The sequence below is a fragment of the Pelobates fuscus genome, chromosome 8, assembly GCF_036172605.1.
Source record: "Pelobates fuscus isolate aPelFus1 chromosome 8, aPelFus1.pri, whole genome shotgun sequence".
In the NCBI taxonomy this organism is placed as follows: domain Eukaryota; kingdom Metazoa; phylum Chordata; class Amphibia; order Anura; family Pelobatidae; genus Pelobates; species Pelobates fuscus.
The window spans coordinates 132,044,534-132,069,348 of record NC_086324.1 but is presented as its reverse complement, the minus strand read 5'-3'; positions in this window follow the sequence as shown (position 1 = coordinate 132,069,348).

Below are 24,815 nucleotides of genomic sequence, written 5' to 3'. Positions count from 1 at the left end.
TCGTCATCATTGAGTAAACTTTGACCCTGCCTGTACCGCACAGTCAGCAGACACATTCCAGCCAATCAGCAGCAGACCCTCCCTCCCAGACCCTCCCACCTCCTGGACAGCATCCATTTTACATTCATTGTGAAGCTGCATTATTAGTGAGAGTAGGGACAGTGTAGCTGCTGCTGATTTGATAGGGAAATTGATAGCTAGGCTAGTGTATTCAGTGTCCTGAAGGACTCATCTGATCTCTGCTGTAAGGACAGCACCCCCAAAAAGCCCTTTTTAGGGCTAGAACATCAGTCTGCTTTTTTTTTTTCTGTGTAATCTAATTGCACTTGCCAGCCTGCCAGCGTGTGTGTCAGGCTCACAGCTTATACTGTGCCCACTTGCCCAGTGCCACCACTCATATCTGGTGTCACAATAGCTTGCATTTAACAAAAAAAAAACTTTTTTGACTGTAATATAATAGCAGTCAGTTTCCTTCACGAGTGTGCGTTTCAGGGCCTACCCAGTGCCACCATTCACTCACTGGTGTCACAATAGCTTGCATTTAACAAAAAAAAACTTTTTGGACTGTAATATAATAGCAGTCAATTTCCTTCACGAGTGTGCGTTTCAGGGCCTGCCCAGTGCCACCACTCACTCATATCTGGTGTCCCAATAGCTTGCATTTAATAAAAAATAAACTTTTTAGACTGTAATATAATAGCAGTCAGTTTCCTTCACGAGTGTGCGTTTCAGGGCCTACCAGGGCACAGTGTCACACCAGTGCCACTCATATCTGTTGTCACAATAGCTTCCACGCATAGTACCACTAATCGAAAAAAAGATGACAGGCAGAGGCAGGCCACCCCGCAGGGGCAGTCGTGGTCGTGGTGCTGTGATTCCCTTTGGCCCTAGAATAATGCCCAGTGTTCAAAGGCCACTTACCCTGAACTTGAAAAGTTCTGAGGACATAGTTGACTGGCTAACACAGGACACCCAATCTTCTACAGCTTCCGCTCAGAACCTCAACGCACCATCCTCCTCCAGCTTAGCTTCGGGCACCTCTCAAGTTACCACTGGCCCACCTGCCGCCACCACCAACACTAGCACCACAGCCGCTTCACTTGGTATGTCAGAGGAGTTATTTACACATCAGTTGGAAGAAATGAGTGATGCGCAACCATTATTGCCAGAGGATGTAGATAACAGGGATATGTCTCAGTCAGGCAGCAATACACACGTACGGTGTGATGATGATGATGATGATGTTGTAACCACTGCTGCTTCCTTTGCTGAGTTGTCAGATACAAGTGAAGCAGTTGATGATGATGATGCGTCCGTGGATGTCACGTGGGTGCCCGCTAGAAGAGAAGAAGAACAGGGGGAAAGTTCAGATGGGGAGACAGAGAGGAGGAGGAGGAGGAGGAGACGAGTTGGAAGCTGGGGGAGGTCGTCGCAAGGAGCTAGTGGCACAGTCAAACAGCATGCATCGGCACCTGGGGTCAGCAAGACAGCACGCCAATCAACGCATGCTGTTGCCACAACCAGAATGCCGTCATTGCATAGCTCAGCAGTTTGGCATTTTTTTTGTGTGTCTGCCTCTGACAACAGCGATGCCATTTGCAACCAGTGCCAAACGAAACTGAGTCATGGGAAGTCCAACACCCACCTAGGTACAACTGCTTTGCGAAGGCACATGAGTACAAGCAGCACACAAACTCAAAGCCGCCATCCTCCTCCTGGTCCAGCATCTTCAGCCACGTTAACCACTGCTGTCCTCCTTGGCCCCTCTCAACCATCCGCCCCTCCGTCTCTCGCCTTGAGCAGTTCCTGCTCATCTGCCTACAGTCAGGTGTCTGTCAAGGACATGTTTGAGCGTAAGAAGCCAATGTCACAAAGTCACCCCCTTGCCCGGCGTCTGACAGCTGGCTTGACTGAACTCTTAGCCCGCCAGCTTCTACCATACAAGCTGGTGGAGTCTGAGGCATTCAAAAAATGTGTAGCTATTGGGACACCGCAGTGGAAGGTACCCGGACGAAATTTCTTTGCACAAAAGGCAATCTCCAACCTGTACTCGATTGTGCAAAAGGAAGTAATGGCATGTCTGGCACACAGTGTTGGGCCAAGGGTCCATCTGACCACTGATACCTGATCTGCAAAGCATGGTCAGGGCAGATATATCACCTACACTGCGCATCGGGTAAACCTGCTGACGTCGGCCAAGCATGGAATGCGTGGCTCTGCAGAGGAGTTGGTGACACCGCCACTACTTGCAGGCAGGCCTGCTGCCACCTCCTCTACTCCTCCTACTCCATCCTCTTCCATAACCTCCTCGGCTGAGTCCTCTACTGCTGCTGCGTCTTGCTCCACATCAACGGCACCCTCCTAGCTGCCCAGGTAGTGTTCAACATCCCGGATACAGCAGTGTCACGCCGTCTTAGGGTTGACTTGCCTGAAAGCAGAGAGTCACAACGGACCAGCACTCCTGTCCGCCCTGAACGCACAGGTGGATCAGTGGCTGACTCCGCACCAACTGGAGATCGGCAAAGTGGTTTGTGACAACGGAAGAAATTTGTTGGCGGCATTGCATTTGGGCAAGTTGACACATATGCCGTGCATGGCACATGTGTGTAATCTGATCGTACAAAGCTTTGTGCATAAGTACCCAAGCTTACAGGGCGTCCTTAAGAAGGCCAGGAAGGCGTTCCTACACGGCCATGGCGCACTTTTCCGATATCCAGCGGCGAAACAACATGCCAGTGAGGCGCTTGATTTGCGACAGCCCGACACGTTGGAATTCAACACTCCTAATGTTCGACCGCCTGCTCCAACAAGAAAAAGCCATTAACGAGTATTTGTATGACCGGGGTGCTAGGACAGCCTCTGCGGAGCTGGGGATTTTTTTGCCACGTTGCTGGATGCTCATGCGCAATGCCTGTAGGCTCATGCGTCCTTTTGAGGAGGTGACAAACCTAGTCAGTCGCACCGAAGGCACCATCAGCGACATCATACTATTTGTTTTCTTCCTGGAGTGTGCCCTGCGAAGAGTGCTGGATCAGGCCGTAGATGAGCGTGAAGAGGAAGAGGAAGAGTTGTGGTCACCATCACCACCAGAAACAGCCTTATCAGCATCGCTTGCTGGACCTGCGGCAACGCTGGAAGAGGCTTGTGAGGAAGAGGAGTCAGAGGAGGAATGTGGCTTTGAGGAGGAGGAGGAAGACCAACCAGAACAGGCATCCCAGGGTGCTCGTTGTCACCTATCTGGTACCCGTGGTGTTGTACGTGACTGGGGGGAAGAACATACCTTGAGAGCGATCACTGAGGACGAGGAACAGGACATGAGTAGCTTGGCATCCAACCTTGTGCAAATGGGGTCTTTCATGCTGTCGTGCCTGTTGAGGGACCCTTGTATAAAAAGGCTGAAGGAGAACGTCCTGTACTGGGTGTCCACGCTACTAGACCCCCGGTATAAGCAGAAAGTGCCTGAAATGTTACCGAATTACGGCAAGTCGGAAAGGATGCAGCAGTTCCAAAATCAATTAAAAAGTATGCTTTACACAGCGTATAAGGGTGATGTCACAGCACAACGGGAATCTAACAGGGGAAGAGGTGAAAGTAATCCTCCTCCTCCCACGACCACGCCGGCAAGGACAGGACGCTTTTACAGACGTGTTGTTGATGGAGGACATGCAGAGCTTTTTAAGTCCTATGCATCGCCACAGCCCTTTGGGGTCCACCCTCAGAGAACGACTCAACCGACAGGTAGCAGACTACCTCGCCTTAACTGCAGATATCGACACTCTGAGGAGCGATGAACCCCTTGACTACTGGATGTGCAGGCTTGACCTGTGGCCTGAGCTATCCCAATTTGCGATAGAACTTCTGGCCTGCCCCACTTCAAGTGTCCTGTCGGAAAGGACCTTCAGTGCAGCAGGAGGTATTGTCACTGAGAAGAGTAGTCGCCTAGGTCAAAAAAGTCTAGATTACCTCACCTTTATTAAGATGAATGAGGGATGGATCCCGAAGGGACTGACAGTGGGCGATACATTCGACTAAAAAAGACCTGATGAGTGGGGCTACTAAACACACCACACCTATCTGGTGGCACATTAGATTGCACGCCCAGTGCCCCAAATTTGAAGTAGGAGGACCGACCAAGCATCTTTTTCCATCTCCCGCTTCCTAAAATCTATGCCTTATATACACGTCCCCTGATAGGAAACGTAACATGGATTAAACTGATAGGAATAGTACTATTTAACACACCACTCCTATCTGGTGGCACATTAGATTGCACGCGCAGTGCCCCAAATTTGAAGTGGGAGGACCGACCAAGCATCTTTCTCCATCTCCCGCTTCCTAAAATCGATGCCTTATTTACACGTCCCCTGATAGGGAACGTAACAGGGATTAAACTGATAAGAATAGTACTACTTAACACACCACTCCTATCTGGTGGCACATTAGATTGCATGCGCAGTGCCCCAAATTTGAAGTAGGAGGACCGACCAAGCATCTTTTTCCATCTCCCGCTTCCTAAAATCGATGCCTTATATACACGTCCCTTGATAGGGGACGTAACAGGGATTAAACTTATAGGAATGGTACTACTTAACACACCACTCCTATCTGGTGGCACATTAGATTGCACGCCCAGTGCCCCCAATTTGAAGTAGGAGGACCGACCAAGCATCTTTTTCCATCTCCCGCTTCCTAAAATTGATGCCTTATATACACGTCCCCGATAGGGGACGTAACAGGGATTAAACTGATAGGAATAGTAGTACTTAACACACCACTCCTATCTGGTGGCACATTAGATTGCACGCGCAGTGCCCCAAATTTGAAGTAGGAGGACCGACCAAGCATCTTTTTCCATCTCCCGCTTCCTAAAATCGATGCCTTATATACACGTCCCCTGATAGGGGACGTAACAGGGATTAAACTGATCGGAATGGTACTACTTAACACACCACTCCTATCTGGTGGCACATTAGATTGCACGCGCAGTGCCCCAAATGTGAAGTAGGAGGACCGACCAAGCATCTTTTTCCATCTCCTGCTTCTTGGGTGGAGGAAGAGAGACCTTCAATGACATCAGTGAGGACAAGGAACGGGACATGGCTAGCTTGGTATCCAACCTTGGGCAAATGGGGAGTTTGCGGTTGTGCAAATGGACTGTTTGCGGTTGTTTGCGGTGTGTTAAACGGGGAGTTTGGTCTGTCACTGTGAAGCGGGCGTAACCCTTACACTACCTGATCGATACAACATCATACCTGATGTTTTAAAGCACGTTATTCCAAACAATTTACGAATGTTAGGTGATTTATGCCCATTATGGATTAAAACCAGACTCTGCATCAACTATGTAATTTTCCATGGGAGTTTTGCCATGGATCCCCCTCTGGCATGCCACAGTCCAGGTGTTAGTCCCCTTGAAACAACTTTTCCATCACTATTGTGGCCAGAAAGAGTCCCTGTGAGTTTTAAAATTCGCCTGCCCATTGAAGTCTATGGCGGTTCGCCCGGTTCGCGAACATTTGCGGAAGTTCGCGTTCGCCATTCGCGAACCGAAAATTTTATGTTCGCGACATCACTACCAGCAATCTATTCAATCAGGATGTAATATAGCATAAGGACTGCATACCTCAACCATCATAAAGCAAAGGCTAAATTTACTGCATAAAACAATTATAATAGCAGCCGTTAGTTATATGGCATGGTCTCCCCTGTCTCACATATGTATTGACAATAAATGCAGTTGGTCAGAACATGAAATGTCAATAATGAAAGCAACAAAATAAATACTCTGCGTGTGCTAGAATTATACGTGGTGGGCAGGCTCTATGCCAGGAGATAAAGTTCCGGTCTCCATTCAGCCGATGCCCTGCAGAGGTAGAGCGAAGTCCCCGTGTGGTAGACTCTTCTGGCCCAAAGACTGTACAGATCTCCCATAACTGCATGGGTAAGAGTCTCTGGGAGAGGGAAGGGAATCAGCCGATGCCCGCTCGAGAGGCAGGGCCGCCAGGTGCTGCTGCTGGGTATCACCGCCAGGCGTACCGGAGAGACAACCTGTCAGGGCACTGTGTGGAAAAGGACCAAGCGTGCTTCAGTAAAGGCCCTAGATCTGCTGGGGGGTCAGGGTGAGGTGAGGTTTGATTCTGGCGCTTCTCACCAGCACCGTGTTTCTGCCGGGCGCATATGCGGCAAGTATGTCGAGGGTTCCCACTCCCTCCCCTGCAGCTCCTCAAGGTTACGCTGCTTCTGCTCCCCTTCAGCTTCCCTCCAGTAACACGCCGGTGATGAGCATAAGAGCGAGGTTGTTGAGCTAGTCGGTTCTGCGGGATCACGGCTTGGATTATAAAAGAGTGTAGGTAAGTCTCTGTTTGTGGAGTTTTGCCCAGAACTGCGCACATACGAGATTGAATGTCTTAAGGAATGGGCCTCATGTGTGTGCACTTGAGGCAAGGTGCCCGCGGTTGTATGATGCAGCACGGCGGCCATTTTGTTGGTAGGCGCTTGATTCTCCAGATCCGTGGTCACCTAGAGGTTGCAGCGTGGCAGGTGCACCAGTGGTGGCAGAGATATCCCTCACCTTTTGGGGGGGCCGAGGTCTCTCACTAGGACGTTCTCAGTCGCTTGTGGATAGAGGGATCGGCCATCTCCCTCTCTCCAGTGTTGCGTGGTAGGCCACAACTAGGCCTCAGGTTTGATCTAGTGAGATGCTGACCGGGCGATGTGGTGCCAAAAGCTCATATTGGTAGCCCCCAGGTTGCAGTGGGTGAACAGGGTTGTCGGGTGTATGAATTGTGTAGCTAAACCCAGTTTAAGAAGTTCTATTGTGATAGATCTCCAGGAGCTCATGCTGCATGCCACCACTCACCTTGCCAGTCAGGCCCCGACCCCTATATTCCTTTTTTTTTTTTTTTTTTTTTTAAAGGGCAAAAGGGCTTAATTTGATATGACGTACATAACAAATCTCATTTATTATAAAAATTAAAAAAATAAACATTTTCAAAGTTTTGGCAATAAAAATGTGTACATAATTATCGCAGTTTAAGAAAAACAATTCATAATACATTATTGTTCCCCAGCCATATCCATCGCAAAACGTACTCATAGGTAATATCCTCCACAGCTCCCATTGGACAGGTTCAAACCCTCTAATTTATAAAAGGCCCCCCTTACCTTATTCCCTCAGTGTTTTTCCAGTCCACTCTTCCTGAAAAACTTTCTGACTTTTTTAGTCATAATAATGGGTTCTAATCACTAGGCTCTCTGCTTCTGGCAGCTGTGGTACACAGTGCTTCACCTAGGGAAACCCTCCACAGACTCACCTTAGCGATTGGGGAACACTTTCCTGTAGTCTTTGGGCAGCTATACTCCATCACACAGAATGTAGATTATCCATACATAGGTAGTGGAACTGCACTCAAACCCTCTCAGGAATCCTTGGGTGCTGACCGGACCGGTCCCAGTACTAAGAAGGACCAAATGTAGAATTTAAATGTAGAAAGTAATCCAGGCACTCCAAAAGTCTTCCAAAAATAGGCAATTTTATTGGACCCAAGCACCACAGTACAACGTTTCGACCCTCAGGTCTTTGTCAAGCTACTAAACACATACACAGCAATACAATATATAGGTGTATATTTAATTAACAAGTGCCAAAACATGTGACATAACAAGATTAAGACATAACTCGATTAATTAACTCAATTACTTAATTAACCATATAATCACTTAGTGAACATTATTCATTTCCCATCATACATTATCCAGTTGCTTATCCACTACATCAGGGCTGTCAGTTTTCACAGGACAATATAATCAATTAATAAAATAATTCCTAATGTCAGGAGTTTAATTTAATACTGATTCAAGGGATGCCGGTACATATCAATTGCTTGTATTTTTCGGGTCGGTCAGATGATACCAATCATGTGATTCAATCTAGCGTATTAGGATATATTTCCTAACAGGTCCGCACGGACCATACCTGACGCGCATGCGCTGTATTGATTTTATTTAATCACTGGATCATACTTTCGGGCAGTCTAACACACTCGCTTAAGTCCGGATCCCACCCAGAATGCATGTGTAACAAAGTGCACGCGTAATACTGCCAATTACCATTCAGCCGATCATCTCACATATAAATCATTAATTATGTTACTAAATGTTTTGTTCTAAATTACGAGACACTTAAAGTGATACTGCTACCACTTGGATAATAATTATACATAATGTCACATACTTTCACCCAACAGCTGAATATAATCATAGATAAATCCTGTAAGAAGAATGATTAATCTCTCAATTCTCTCAAGGATGTCTAAGATATATTAAACTTACAATATATTCCCATTGCCAAAATCGATATTTTATCATTATCTTTCACATTATTTTATTACATTCTTCCATCTCCTCTTTCCAAATTAATTCATTACATAGTAAATTAGTGACAAAAAGTGTCTAAAAATTTGAGCAACAATAATAACCAATTCATTGTGATTCTCATAACATAACAACCTTATAAAAAATATTGTGCAGAGTGCATATATATACAAATGTTACACTAAAATTTACCGTATATCAAGTGTTTCCAAATATTCCATTTCAATAGAGATTAATTCCGATTTCTTAACTGATAACCATTTGTGCAACAAGTGTTAGGCATAATCTCATACCATAATTCTTAATACCAGTGTAGTTATATATTGGATGTACGATGCATAAATATGCTATTAAAAAAATTCTCATTTTAATAAATATAGTTGTAATTGAAGAATAATCCATCTACCTAAACATTCAAAAACAACTATATAATATACTACTATTATCATAAATGATTCCATTCTAATGGATCGATAAGAACTTCATTCAGATACAAATGTAGTTCGAGATAGATTACAATTGGTTTCATGTGGCCGACCCGGAATAATTATTCAGTTCTCCAGTTCATTTACCTATCACTATGCTTGAATTATAGGATAATATGTTTAATAATATGTAATTTCTGAGATAGATTAAAGTAAATTGAAGTTAGTCCCCTTTAGCTATTTCAAAAATACTTTCTGGAGAGGTCTTCTTTCAAAAAAAACTTATATATATATATATATTTATTTTTTTTTATTTATTTATTTTTATTCATTTTTTAATACATATTTTTTATCATTATTATTTTATAAAGAAAAAAGGTATCCCGTTTATTTAAATGAGAAATATGTTGTTGTTTTTTCCAATACAAGGTAATGAGGTCAATATTATTTTTTTACAAGATTTCCTAGAACATAAATCTGAACACCTATGGAAAGAGTGTATTTATCTTATTATTTCAACCACATGTCTGACAGCTAATTAAAATGGGAATAGGTGCTCTAATTGAAAACCTGCATGTTGTAATCCCCAGACTTTTCTTTGTTATTCCCCTGTTTTATTACGTTACAGAGTCAACTCTGGTAAAGTCCAAAAGAAAAAAAAAAGAACGAAAAAGGTTTTTGGCAAGCTGGAATGCTGCAACGTCTCAGATGAGAGTTTGCAAGCTATGATGCTCAGCAAGATATACAGAAATGTCAGAGTAGAAAGAAGATAAATGATAGCTTTCAAAATTTAGGACACAACACATAAAATGTACACAAGTCAATAGTCGCTCATGAATATTTTGCTCATTTCTTCAGGTTGTACTAAGATTTGACCTTTTGGTCCTTAACAATATGTAATAAATGTCATGTTACAAAATTCTATTACAAATCACATCTTGGAATATGCTGTATATTTATTATGAAACAGAGCAGTAAATTTTAACTTTTTTAGTAAGGTCAAATATTTTGTTGCAGGTACTTTTCCATGTATCTTTAGTACTTTCTTGGAACATATGTAGAATATTATTGGTTAATTCATGAAAGGCACACTTCCCACGTTGATAATTTATGATTCATAATTCTTGGTTAAAAAACACATTTGAGGGAGCGGAGCTAGCGGCGAAACACGGAGGTCGAAATTTAAAGCAGCTCCGAAAGACCAGAGCAAAAAACAAGCAATAAATCAGAACCTAAAGTCCATCGGCTGAAACGAACTGCATGTGCACACTCCCGACACCCGGCAGATTCCACAGATGCCTTTTTTTTTTCAAACCCCAGGCACAAAACACCGCACCAAGGGTCCTGGGGCCTACCGCACATGCGACCAATACCTGACCAGGGAGCTGACATTGTGGCTGGGGTGAGTTCTCAATACATAGAAACATAGAATGTGACGGCAGATAAGAACCATTCGGCCCATCTAGTCTGCCCAATTTTCTAAATACTTTAATTAGTCTCTGGCCTTATCTTATAGTTAGGATAGCCTTATGCCTATCCCACGCATGCTTAAACTCCTTTACTGTGTTAACCTCTACCACTTCAGCTGGAAGGCTATTCCATGCATGCACTACCCTCTCAGCAAAGTAATACTTCCTGATATTATTTTTAAACCTTTGTCCCTCTAATTTAAGACTATGTCCTCTTGTTGTGGTAGTTTTTCTTCTTTTAAATATAGTCTCCTCCTTTACTGTGTTGATTCCCTTTATATATTTAAAGGTTTATATCATATCCCCCCTGTCTTGTCTTTCCTCCAAGCTATACATGTTAAGATCCTTTAACCTTTCCTGGTAAGTTTTATCCTGCAATTCATGAACCAGTTTAGTAGCCCTTCTCTGAACTCTCTCTAAAATATCAATATCCTTCTGAAGATACGGTCTCCAGTACCGCGTACAATACTCCAAGTGAGGTCTCACCAGTGTTCTGTACAATGGCATGAGCATTTTCCTCTTTCTACTGCTAATACCTCTCCCTATACACCCAAGCATTCTGGTAGCATTGCCTGCTGCTCTATTACATTGTCTGCCTACCTTTAAGTCATCAGAAATAATCACCCCTAAATCCCTTTCCTCAGATGTTGAGGTTAGGACTCTATCAAATATTCTGTACTCTGCCCTTGGGTTTTTACGCCCAAGATGCATTATCTTGCACTTATCCACATTAAATGTCAGTTGCCACAACTCTGACCATTTTTCTAGTTTACCTAAATCATTAGCCATTTGGCTTATCCCTCCTGGAACATCAACCCTGTTACATATCTTGGTATCATCAGCAAAAAGACATACCTTACCATCAAGACCTTCTGTAATATCACTATTAAAAATATTAAATACGCTGAGACAGACTTCTTTTTTTTTATTAATCAGTTTTTATTGATGTTTGTCAATAAGTAAATTTGGGCTTGCAGGCCCGCATTAATAACAGGATACAAGGTTACATAGTAAAAGCATAACAAAATATACATATGAGGATAGAATCAGTTACAGTTGCAATATCAGGTAACACGAGATCGCAAGTGTCAGTCACTACCTTGTTCCTCACCAGGGGGCACATCGCTACAGCTCGTGATAACCATAGTTAACCGGATCAGTCCACCGAGGGCTAGAGCGGTGCGGACAAATTAATATGTATCAGTACCTTAGAAATGCGTGTCAACTAATGGTTGGTGTTAAGATTTTTCGTCGAAGAGTGGGAAAATGAGGTGGTGAGGTGTGGTGTATTGTGTTAGGGTATGGAATCCGGTGTTGGGTGGTGGTAGTAAAGAGGTATGGCACTGGGCAGCCATTGTAGATGGTAAGGGAAGAGGATGGTACCGCTTCAGTGAGGACACACGATAGTATGAGAGTCCCTCCAGCGATATGAACTTCCAATCGTGGTGCCCTCATTCGCACCTCGACTGCCCGCATTTGGCGCGGTAGATTCAGTGCGGGAGAGCCCTGCCTCTTCATGGAGTTCCCAAAGGCCTAACTGGCCTGTCTAATGACCATGTTATGTCCCATGTTGGGCTATGTATTGCCGGGTTGTGCATGTCGCAGATGGTGTGCGAAGGGAGCAGCTTAGCAGGTGTCGTGTATTGGTGGAGGCGTGAGATTCATGCTGTCTCGGGTTCCTTGCGGTAGGAATAATGTTTTGTCATCGTGGGTAAGGGGTGTGGCGGTGCGGGGTTCCTACATGTGGTTGTCGGTGAGTCCTGCGCCTCCCTTACCATCAAATGTGTTGTGCGTCTGGTCAGTTCCCAGTCAGCCATTAATGTCGCATATTGTATGACCAGAGTCCCCATGGAGATCAGGTCAAATTGACGGATGTCTAGCAACTGGTCGGGTGTGGATATCGCGTAGCGTCAGGTCTGCCTCAGTCCGCCCCCTCTCACCTGTGGGGACAGTGGGAGTCCGAGGTCCACTACCTTTGCCTGCGGGGGCTCGCGACCCGTTGTCTTATCATGTAGTCTAAGTAGGGGCGGTGTGTGAGTGTAGACTAGCCAATTATTTGCGTGTATGTATGTATGTCCCCCAAGGGCGTCTTTGTTAGTTCGAGCCATCCATGATAGTGCCTTATCCAGTCGGGGTGGTGCGGTCGGTTCGTGAGGTGTGGTGCCTGCGATCAATAGTGGCATAGAGCAGCTGTAGGTCGTAGTGTATGAAATGGGTATGTCGTGAGGGCTGCGCCATCCCCCAGCCCTAAGCCCCCCCCGCCGGCATCCCCCTACGGCCGCGCACGGTAGGAGAACCACGGCGCCCATATATCCGCGTATTTTGCCTCTCTGCCCGTCAATTCCGCTTGGAGCACCTCTGCTGCCCTGATATCCTCAACCCTATGAATCCACTCTTCCCTTGTGGGGGTATCCATTGTCTTCCAGTATACCGGGATGAGTGATTTGGCCGCGTTCAAGAGATGGCGCAGGACAGATCTTTTGTATGCAGACAATGCTTGTGAGGAAATGTGCAGTAAGGCTAATTCTTCCGACCATTCGGTATCGTCTCCAAGGATTAGAAGAACGTCTGATTCGATTCGATTCCAGAGCGGTGCGATAAGTCTGCATTCCCACCAGATGTGCAATAGAGTCCCATTGTCTTCCTGGCATCTCCAGCACGTTGGTGGGGTAGTGGGGAAGATCCTGTGAAGTAGTACTGGTGTTCTATACCACATGGAGATCAGTTTGTCATTTACCTCTTGATAGCGGAAGCTAGAGGAACTCTTATGTTGCCATATCAGGGCTTTGTCCCATTGCGTCGGAGTGAAAGTCTTGTCCATGGCCCATTCCCAGCGTCGCTGGAAGGTGTTGTTGTGGGGTCAGTCAGCAGGTATTGATAAATGTTCGAGATAGTCTTCCCAAGAGACGCGTCACGGGAGCAGAGGTCCTCAAACCACGTTAGTTCTCTCTGTAGTTTATCCTTATGAGGCAGAGAGTTGTAATAATGTTTTAGTTGCATATACCGGAGAATCACCATCGGAGATCGTGGTCGGTCTTCCATCAGCGTGTCTAGCATCTTTAGGGTATCGTCCCGGGTGACTTTGTGTATCGGGATATATTCTGTATCCCCCAGGAATGTCCAGGCTTCCATAGGCAGCCCGCCCCCTATACCGGGGTTGTGTGTAATCGGCAGCAAGGGGCTCGTGGCCGGGGAGACCCTGGGTGTCTCTCTAAGGCTCTCCCACGCGAGCAGTGTTTGTGCCACCGAGCCCTTGTCCCGTCTCCTGCTGCCCCTGGTCGCTGAGACAGACTTCTACACCCCGGAAGAAATGGGACGGAGATCCCACAAACCAACCCCGAGCACTCCCAAACCACACCGGGACATAGGCAGCATGCTGCAATCCCCCCAGCCTGCACGGACCCGAGCCGTGGAAGCGGTCTCACCCGAGAGGTCCAAGGACGGGGACTCCATACACAGCATGGCCATGACAGGCGCAGGCAGTGCACACATACAAACCGCTGATGACTCAACACCGGCAACAAAGCAGGACATTCAGACCATGCTGGCGGGACTCCAACGGATCATACAGCAAATGTGGCAAGCTGACCTGAAAGGGCTGGTGGCGGAGGTACAAGCGTTGTTAGCCCGCACCCAAGCCACGTAACAAGAGGTGAGAGACTTACACCAAGACCTCAACTCATTAAAGACGGTCACCCAGATGCAAACTGCACAAGCCAACACCATCAGACAAGTCGCCATACTAGTTGATAGGGGCAGGAGAAAAAGTATCAAAATCAGGGGGTATCAGAAGTGGTACCACTGGATGAATTGCCCCACTTTATAAGACGCTTAGTGGCCACACTCCTTGCCAACAGACAAGCGAAACACTTCATGTTTGACAGTGTATACCGCATCGCCAAACCCCAGCAGGCACCAAAGACAGCCCCACGCAACATCATCTTAAGATGCCAATCACTAACAGATAAGATAGCCCTGATGGCGGCCATTAAAGGGAAAACACCACATGACTTTGAAACACACCGACTCACCTTCTTCCAGGACCTGAGCAGAGACACTCTCTTATGGCGCAAGAGCATGCAACCCATCACGTCCACCCTGCAAACAGTGGGCCTCTCATACAGATGAGCACCCCCCAGGACATTATGAGTGACCAAAGGCAACCAATACTACAAGATCTCTAACCTGGGAGAGAGCCAGCTTTGCTCTTGGGATTGTCCAACGATGCCACGGCACCAGCCACCACGCTCCTGAGACCCACATCCTGAAGTCTGCATTGACCACAAAGCCAGCCTAATGTTATTTTATTCGCTGTTTGTATTGCCTTTTCAGTGACAAGCTAAGTTACTCACAATCTGCTCTCATTGACCCCAAACTTACCGGTAAGAATTAAACACACGGTCCCACAGCGGCAAGGTGGTTGCCTGCGCCCAGACCAGGGGCCCTCCCCCCCTAAATGCCCGGGATTAAAGGGCATGGTAAACATTGGAGCCTCCACTCAGAACTACTGGCCTAGCTTAACCCCTTAAGGACCAAACTTCTGTAATAAAAGGGAATCATGACGTGTCACACATGTCACGTGTCCTTAAGGGGTTAAAAGAGTCACACGACCCCTATATGCAGCCACGAAAGGCCAAGCCCGGCGAAGGCACAGACACCTGAGCACAGAACCACACTGCATTCTCACATAGACAAAAAGTAAACACTTAGCCCTCACTCCGCTACCTAACCTAACACACCTTACGCCACGCAGGGGGCTAGGCAGCTACTAAGCCCATACCCTGTACCAGTGTCTTAACACAGTCTAAGAGTCCCACTGGGACGACACTAGCCATACCCAACACATTCCACTCCCAGACTCCCCGATAGAACTACATAGCCCATGTTAATATAAAAAGTGCACAGCTTAACTCGGTCCAACCTATGGGACAACCGAAATGTGAATGTACCTCATGCATATACTGTTGTGGCATCCTTATCTATGTCTGTATCGTTGAAAATGCACCAAAAATAAAGAATTTTAAAAAAATGTAAGAACACATTTGAGGAAAATAGGCTTAAAAAAATTCAAAGAACGCACTTTGTACATTCAGACCACTTGACCAGGTCAGCCACATCATACGTACTATATTTTCAGTCACCAATGCTATACTTCCTATTTGATCAACCTTTAAAAATCTCAGGTATTAAATGGTAATGATACAGATAATTCTAATATAATTTAGTCAAAGAGTACCTTTTTAAGTGTGCAGTGAAGGCAACTAGTTTACAGTGCACCTGGTTTAAATGTGTATTCTAATTTGTAAAATAAATGTTTATGGAACACTTTCCACAACCATGACTTTATTTACTGATTTTTTTTCTAATCTAGCTATTTTGATCTACATTTTGAATTTCACTTTTAATTCACGCTGAGTCCCTGGCAATTCTCACCTTAATAAATAAACCTTCATAAGTTAACCCACACCCAACTGTCTGATAAGGAAACCGGAAGAACCCCAACACATGACCCTCTTACTGATAGAGGATTTGGGGGATACATATACTATTTAATGACCTAGCTTGTTGCAAAATTGTGCTTCAAACTGGGGTTTTTTTTTGTTTTTTTTTTTTCTCTTTTGGATCAACAGCAAAAAACAGGTGTGAGGAAGGCTGAACTTGATGGACGCAAGTCTCTTTTCAGCTATCTAACTATGTAACTATGTAACTATGTAATGACCCTCATCACAAAGGAAGAGAGGCTGTAGAAGAGTAGGAAGAATTGATCACCTGCTACCTACAACATTATAATAATTATGAACAGCTTGATTTGCTTAAAAGATATCCTCAGAATTATTACAAATATAAAAGACAAAAAAATTTTTTGGAATGGACCACTCGGACATTTCAGAGAACATCTTGCACCACTGTGAATAAAAGAAAACTGCTGAAACGATTTTATGGTGTTTTTAACTTGTCTGTTTTGTCAAAATGAGACCACACAATATTACTTTCCGGTGAAAAAAATATATATATATTTATAAATAGATCAGTGGATCTCTGATTAATATAATTTAGTGACTGACCCCTAGCCATCAGTTATTTTTTTTTTCCATCAATAATTTTTTTTGTTTTTGGCGCCAGAGGCAAACTTCAGAATCCAAAACCAAAACGAACATGCTGAGCCATTGCTCAATTCAGTTTGTTTGTATGCGTAAACATTTCAGTTCTAAAATCGGAAATTCAACCAATCACCTAATCAGCCCAAATTTGGACAAACAGCAGTTAAGATCAAAACGAATCTTTACGTCTATAAAACATTATTTACGGGTTCAGTCAAATTACAAAATTGAAAGTATATCACCATGCATGTTGTATGAGTGCCCATATTAAATTAATTTTTTTCCCCAAACTTAGGGAGTTTGCTCAGTCTTTTTATATATTTTTTCGTTATACTTTCAGATGCAATACATCTTTTTTATTTACATGTGTGAAACACTAGTTTTATCCCTGTTCACATGTCTAGCATGAAAATGGGGTCCCCGTAGTGCTTTATTTATTTATGGTGTAAGTACATTTTTTTTGCATTTATATTTAATAACTTCCCTGCAGAGACGTAAAATATCATTGATTCTTTCTTGGCAGGGCGATTGATTGCAGCTAGCTGTAGGATTTACAGAAGATCAAAGCTCAGACTGTTGACTGTACTCTCCCTCTAGCGAGCTTTAGAATTCTAAAGTATTGTGCTTTCTTAGGCCTTTGGTAAAAAGGATGCGTCAAGACTAATATATTAAGACTAACATTAAATTGACAACACATTCTGCCCATCCACGTTTTATTACCAGATAAACTTCTCAAACATCCCAGGTTAACCAATGAAGTAGTTAATTACTTGTGTAAACTTTTTAACCACCTGCTCTCTTAAAAAATTACTCGATGTAATGATTTCCTTAACCAATGTCTACTTTAAAAGTCATGATTTAATGATACTGCATTTATAAGAGCTCAGCACCATTTAATATAATTTATAGTGGTGTGCATATATAGAGCAAACTGTAAGCTGTATAACTAACATACTTTGGGATAGTCAAAACCATGATGAAATTAAGAATGCGGTGATTTGCAATTTTCTAGAAGAGCTTTCGTAAAAGATGTCAAAAATGGGTCAATGGGTGCACAGGACACGTCTGAATAATTGCAGAAGCTTGAAATATAAATAAAACAACCCTGTGAAAAAGAACTGCATCTTTATTCTACATCAGTGTGGTCCCTATGTTCACACTGTATAGAACCAGAACCTAACTCAGGGACACCATGTACCCCCAAGGACAACTGACAGTGACATTGCCACCGGGGGTCTGGTGGCCAGGGGCAGGCAAAGGTGAGTTCTTCTTACCAGTGGCATCTCCAGCATTCGTATTTAGGGTGGGCACATGGGGGGCCAGGAACAAAAGTAGGAGGGCAATTAAAAAAATGTGTATGTGTGTATCTATATATATATATATATATATATATCACACACACAACATTCCGACGCACTTATCGCCAATTAATGGAAGAGGCAATGATTGGCAAAATGTGCGGTAGGACGTTGTGTTTGTGTTAGTGATCTACATATACTTAGGGACGATGCTTCAGCTCAATTTTATAATACAATACAATTTGATTTTATCACTACCCTCTATTATTTCCTCCATTTAAGTTTTGTTTTTATTACTTACTATTCATGACTATTAGCTGGAGGGTGGCTAGCATTTTTTAACGGGTGCCGTCAAAGGCACAGATAGGATAGAGTTTGGCTCCTCTACCCTTTTTATCCTCTATCATATTTTGCCCATTGCTCAACCATGATACTCGGTTTATATATCACCCCTCTTCCCTGGCTTTGAATTATGTTTCTTATGTTTTTTTTTTACTTGTTACATTTTATATGGTAGAGATATATTTTTCTACCTACAGGTGCATAGTTATTCCGTCATATCCAATATTGTATCAATTATGGGGCTGAATTAGACAGTTGTAGTTTTGATTAACAGAATATATGCTTTGTTTTTATATTTTATATTGATTAAAAGTTAAGTTTTACTATTTATGGGTTGCTTCCCACAGATAGAGGATTTTTGTACACTGGTCTTATCCTCTTTCATTGGAAGCCTTTCTCCTCCCCTTTTCCTGTGAGTTTGCCACCAGTTTTTAGAGGGGTCTGTTTGTCAGCCTCCTACCCTGTGACTATGGCCCCTGCAATAGACCTGGCTAAAATACTTTAATAAGGCTCTGTTCATGTGAAGTATGTACTTTTGTACTCCAGACAGAGAGACCGACCATAAGCACTAATTCTCTGGAATTGTTTTGGGCATGGCACAGTTGGTTAAAAATAAGACTTACGTGAAATTCCTGAACCCCTGAACTGATCTGGGTGATTTTTGGATATGTTGTCCACCCAGATCAGGGCTATCATATGTGGTTTTTCTGCCTGGAGATAATTTAGTTACATAATGTACTTTACTCAATTATCTCCCATGCAGATATGTGCTGTGTGTAGGAGTGTCGTACATTTAATTACTGTTCTGATTGGTTTGTAAGCTTTGTGTCCCTGTCCCCCACAAGGTCCATGTGGGCGTATACCTTGCTTCGGGACTTGCATAAAAGGCCAACTGTGGCTTCCACACTTGTTGTGAACTACATTCACTCTGCAATAATCAATATACTCCCCTGAGTATAATAACTAAGCTATTGTAAGAGCTGTTCCTGCTACACTCTCTGGACTAGGAGAGGTCTACCTACTGGAAGCTGGATCTTGGTCTTGGGTCCAGGGTGGCTGGAGGACGGCGTCAGCTGCGTCAGTTTGTGGGGTTTACGGTGGTTATGGTGTTCCAGTGCAGTGCTTATGGTATTTGCAAGTACTAGGAAGCAGCGACTGACGGAGGTGCCTGGGCGGGGTGCCAGGCGGTCCATCACACTTCCTATCAAGTTTTACTGGTATTATTATTAGCGGTTACCCCCCACATCCCTATGAAGCAGCCTGACACCCTTTCCCTTACCAGTTTCTGTTTAGGCTTAATTTATAACATGCAATTTGAATGGAATTCAAACTAACACGTTTATAAATATTTCACACATATAGAAAATGATCACTTAATGTATTCTCTACACTCACAGTATAAGCATTTTTAAGTGACAGTCCTTTTAACAAACACTATAGACAGAAAATTGTATTTTGAAAAGCCCACTCAAATTAACTTTTCCTGTAAGAAGAGCAGATTTAGCTCTACTTCCATGAACACCTAAAAATGGTTGGCACTAATGTTTGTGCCCTGACCTGTAGTTGGTAAATACTAGACCAACACAAACTAAAATGACTTGTTTCATTCTCATGCTCACAATATGTAATCCTGGGTGCATACATATCATTTACTCAAAAGTTTCAATTAAAGTTCACATTACTTACAGTAGTAATCCACTGTCTGGAGTCTCTGCTCCGCTCACTCAGTCCCTACACTCCCAGGTAGGTAAGGTTTCACACCTTACGTGGGACCGCACTGCAAACTGTCTGCAATCTCCGGTAAGTAAGGTGACACTGTCACACCACTCCCTGCAATCTCAGGAGTAAGTTTCATTGTCATTCTACTCACTGTCGGCATTCAGGGGTAAGTCACTTTTGTCGCACTAGCAGCACTCACTGTAATCACTGGAATCAATTCACTTTTATCAAAACCTAGATGTTTCACAGCCCGCTGGTCGCAATACTGGCTCCTGTCTGTCTGCTTGTCTATTTGCTTTGCTCTTGCTCCTCTCTGCTTGCTCTGCTCCGCTCATCTCTACTTGCTCTGCTCTGCTCCACTCTGCTTGCTCTGCTCTTGCTCCTCTCTGCTTGCTCTGCTCCGCTCATCTCTACTTGTACTGCTCTTGCTCCTCTCTACTTGCTCTGCTCTGCTCCTCTCTACTTGCTCTGCTTTTGCTCCTCTCTGCTTGCTCTGCTCTGCTCCTCTCTACTTGCTCTGCTCTGCTCCTCTCTACTTGCTCTGCTTTTGCTCCTCTCTACTTGCTCTGCTTTTGCTCCTCTCTGCTTGCTCTGCTCTGCTCTACTCTGCTTGTTCTGCTCCGCTTCTCTCTGCTTGCTCTGCTCTTGCTCCTCTCTGTTTGCTCTGCTCTTCTCTGCTTGCTCTGCTCCGCTCCTCTCTGCTTGCTCTGCTCCTCTCTATTTGCTCTCGCATTGGTTTCCAAATAGGTCTGATCAGCTGTCCCTTTCCACCACAGTGCTCATTCCTACTCTTAACAAGCTCTCTCATTAGTGTTTATCCCCATCTTTCTTCGGTTTCTGTTTCCCAAAGCTTGCCGTCTCTATGTTCATGATTTCTCTGCTCACTCTATGCCATTGATTCTGTCCAGACTCTCCGGTTTCTCTTTATTCCGACAGGGTTATTCACTAAAGTGGTAATTGTTAGGAATTCAAAGTGAATTTTTAATTTAAGGACAAAAAAAAAAAAAAAACTGAAAACATTCTCCAGATTGGGTCACTTTGATTTGAAATTAACTTTTAATTCATTTTGAATCCCCAACAATTCTCACTTTAGTGAATAACCCTGTCATTGTCTTTTCTTTTCCCTGTCTACTCATTAAACAGTGAGTTGAAATATAACCTGCGACATTTAGGCCAAAACAGAAGAGATGAATACACACACATACTGCTTAATACATACATCTATTCACACATATTGCCTAAATACACACACATGCTGCTTAATACATATATTGCCTATGTGTGTATAGATGTAGGCAAAATAGGCAGGATCCAAAGTGCACCAGGAACAAAAAGTAAACCAAAGAGAGGAATAGGAAAAAACTGCAACTTTATTAATAAAAAATAATATAGTAAACAATCTATATATAAAAGTCTAGCATCCAGTCTCTCACTCTACTTTGCCCGGGTTGGGGCTTCTTCAGAAGTATCTGAAGAACCACCACAAGCTTTTATCACCAGAGCAAGCCATTGCTCTGGAAATTGTAAGTAGGATACTTACCTTTCTTTTTACCAATTATTTATAGTGCATACTATACCATTGGATTTTATTTGTGCCCTTGTTTCTATGCATTTAATTTACATATTGCACTATCATTGTTTTATATTTGTATTTTCCTAAGGTTTATATAAACCACCATATTGTTGGAATATCGTGTATGTATGTATATATCATTTTCATATTTTAACCACTTTTAATTATTCTGTAGCACGGTTTACCACTTTGTTTTTATACAAACATATTGCCTAATACATACACACCCATTCACACATACTGCCTGATACATATGGTGCTCCTCCTACCTCTCCCAGCGCTCTTTCAGTGTTTCTTTCTCTGGCTCTGCTTCTTCTCCCCAACTCCTCTGTTGGTGTCCCCCAAGGTTCGGTCCTTGGTCCCCTACTGTTCTCCATCTATACTGCCTCCCTTGGTAAACTCATTAGCTCCTTTGGCTTCCAATATCATTTCTATGCAGATGACACACAAATCTACCTGTCCTCTCCTGATCTCTCCCCGTCCCTCTTGACTAGTGTCTCTGACTGCCTCTCTGCTGTTTCTAACTGGATGGCTGCCCACTTCCTTAAACTAAACTTGACCAAAACTGAAATTCTGGTCTTTCCTCCCTCAAGTGTTGTTACTCCTGTGTCTGTCTCCCTCCAAGTCAATGGTGCTACCATCAGCTCCACCACGCAGGCTCACTGCCTAGGTGTTCTCTTTGACTCTGACTTCTCCTTCAAGCCTCATGTTCAGTCTATCGCCAAATCCTGTCATTTCCATCTTAAAAACATTGCGCGCATCCGCCCCTACTTAACGCCAGTTGCGACTAAGGTGTTGGTCCATTCCACTGTCCTTTCTCGCCTTGACTACTGTAATCCGCTTCTCAGTGGTCTTACGTGTCTTTATGTAATTGCTGAACCTGCATGCCTTGTCTAGTAATCAGGCACACCTTGTTTCGCAATATACTTCACAGGGTATTTTGATTTCCTCAGTTATGACGTAGGGGTCATAATATATGCCCCTATAGTTTCACTTTAACATAGAAATTTCATGTTCACTCTCACTCAATGAACTGACTTGGAAAATGCTCTCGTACACTCTTAAAATGACCCTGATATCCCTCTTGAGGCTGATTAGGTGTTAAATAATGTTAAAGTACCAGCCAATCACCATCAAAGAAAAATACGTACTTGAAAAACATTTTTTTAAACACTCCTAAAATAATCTTAATATCCCTCTTGAGGCTGATTGGGTGTTAAGTGATGCTCCTTGATGGTTGGCTCAAAACAATTGCATGTCAAGTATCAGCCAATTACCATCAAGCATCCTGTTGGCAGAAAAGTAATTAAGGTGCAGCAGGAAAAGAAAAATAAATTAATTTTAAAATTGGGCAGGGAATGGCACCGTTGACTGTAGGGGAAATGAATAGAGCAATTTGATTGCTGAGAAAAAAAACACAACATTAAATCCCCCTCAGCAGTAAAGCTGGACAGTTCATTTCAGGCCAACCATATTTTATTTTTATTTTTTATCGCAATGGTTTTTAAGTTTATGGCGAGTATGATTTTTGTTATTATTAGATGTATGGATATTTAATGAAATTTGCCTAATTTGGAAGGCATTAATAATTTTATCTTATAAGTAATTTGTTTTAAAATAAAGTATTAGTAGATACTCATTCATGCTTGCAAATATTAGAAAGTGGTCCATATTTACTTTTAACTTGGGATACCCCTGGCACTATACTTTGGAGGTACTTGTAGAATTATAAGTGTCAGGGGACTAAACACCCCACTGGATCTATAAGTTGTATGTGGTTGGGCAATGGGCTCTATTAGTACTTTGAAAGCTAAGCATGCTAGAAGTCAGTCTGTGACCAGGAGAGGGTCCATTCATCTTCCCTGCCAGTCCATGCAGTACCAGTCTTGCTAGCTACCTTCTCGGGCCAAAGGCACTTCACTAGTGGAGAGGCAGTGTGTACCACGGACCACCAGGAATTGAAATGTTCCCCCTCTTAAGGAAAAGATAAGAGAAATGGTGGTGGGGGGGGGGGGGGGGGGGGCATACCGCTTTCATTTTTATTTTCTTTCTAAAATGGAAATAATAAGCATTTGCTTTCTTATCCCTATGCATCCCTCCCACACACACACACAGCACCCCTCAAACACACACTCAGCACCCCTCACACACATACCCCACACATACCTCTCACACACACAGCACCCCTCAAACAAGCACAGTGCCCTTCACATACTGCACCCCTCACACGCACACTGCACCCCATTAAACACTGTACTCCTGACACACAGCACCTCTCACACTCTGCACCCCTCACACACACACACACAGATCCTTCACCCCTACACACTGCACTCCTTACTGTATTCTGTCTGTTTTTATGGGTATTTAGCTGTATCTGTGTGTGTATTCAGCAGAGTGTGTGTGTGTGTGTGTGTGTGTGTGTTCAGCAGTCTGTGTGTGTATTCAGCAGTCTGTGTATGTGTACTCAGCAGTCTGTGTGTGTATTCAGCAGTAGGTGTATATGTACTCTGCAGTCTGTATATGTGTACTCAGCAGTCTGTGTGTGTGTTTGGGAGTCTGTGTATGTATTTGGTATGTATGTGTCTACTCAGCAGTCTGTCTGTGTGTATATATTCAGCAGTTTGTGTTTGTGTGTGTCTTTGTGTGAGTGTTTTCAGCAGTCTGTGAATGTGTTCAGCAGTCTTTGTCTATGTATTGTATGTATTGTATTTCTAGAGGTACCAATAAATATAAGCTTAATTTTTATCAATAATTTTAATTTTTTTACAGTGAGTGGTTGTGCAGACAGGGACCTAGTGCACTGCTTTGCCCAGGGGCCTATAATGCTACAAAGATAGCCCTGGCTAACCTATGTCCTGCTAAGTTTTGGCCTGCTGCCTTAACATTCCATTACTGTGCCAAGATAAATTCCAATTCACCCCCAGTTGCCAATTCTGAAAAAGAATGGTGCTGTGAGACTGTTGCCTTAGAGCCCTGTAGCTATTGCTGTAGCAAAAGCCCCCGCACTCTTTGTCAGTCATTCCCTTAGCATGATCTATTTAAGTTTCTAAGCTGTGTAGGAGAAGAGAGGCGGTCTATCATCTGCAATCTGTCTGAAGAGATTTGTGAAGAGTATCTGAATACATAAATTTGACATTAATTTGGCTCCAGCAAAGGCCAACATTGGAGCAAAGGTCAAGGTAACTGGGTATATTTATGGATTGCATTTTAATTGTTTTGCAAAGTAAAATAAATGTTAGAAGATTAAACTAATATTGGCAAGACAAAGTAAAGCATTGCTTATATGATCAGAGTTGTCTCATTTCAGTCAGCAAACAGATTTATACTTTTCAGAGTCAGCAGTCAACTGGGGTCAACCCAGCTCATAGAAGGTGAGATAGATGCTTTGCCCTCCATTTTATTTTTTATTTTTTTTTAATTCCATGTTTATTGGTTTACATCATAAACACTGGGGTACAGAAGAAAAAGGGGTCGGTCAAGGGGGTAAGGTTCACAATGTACATGATGTAATA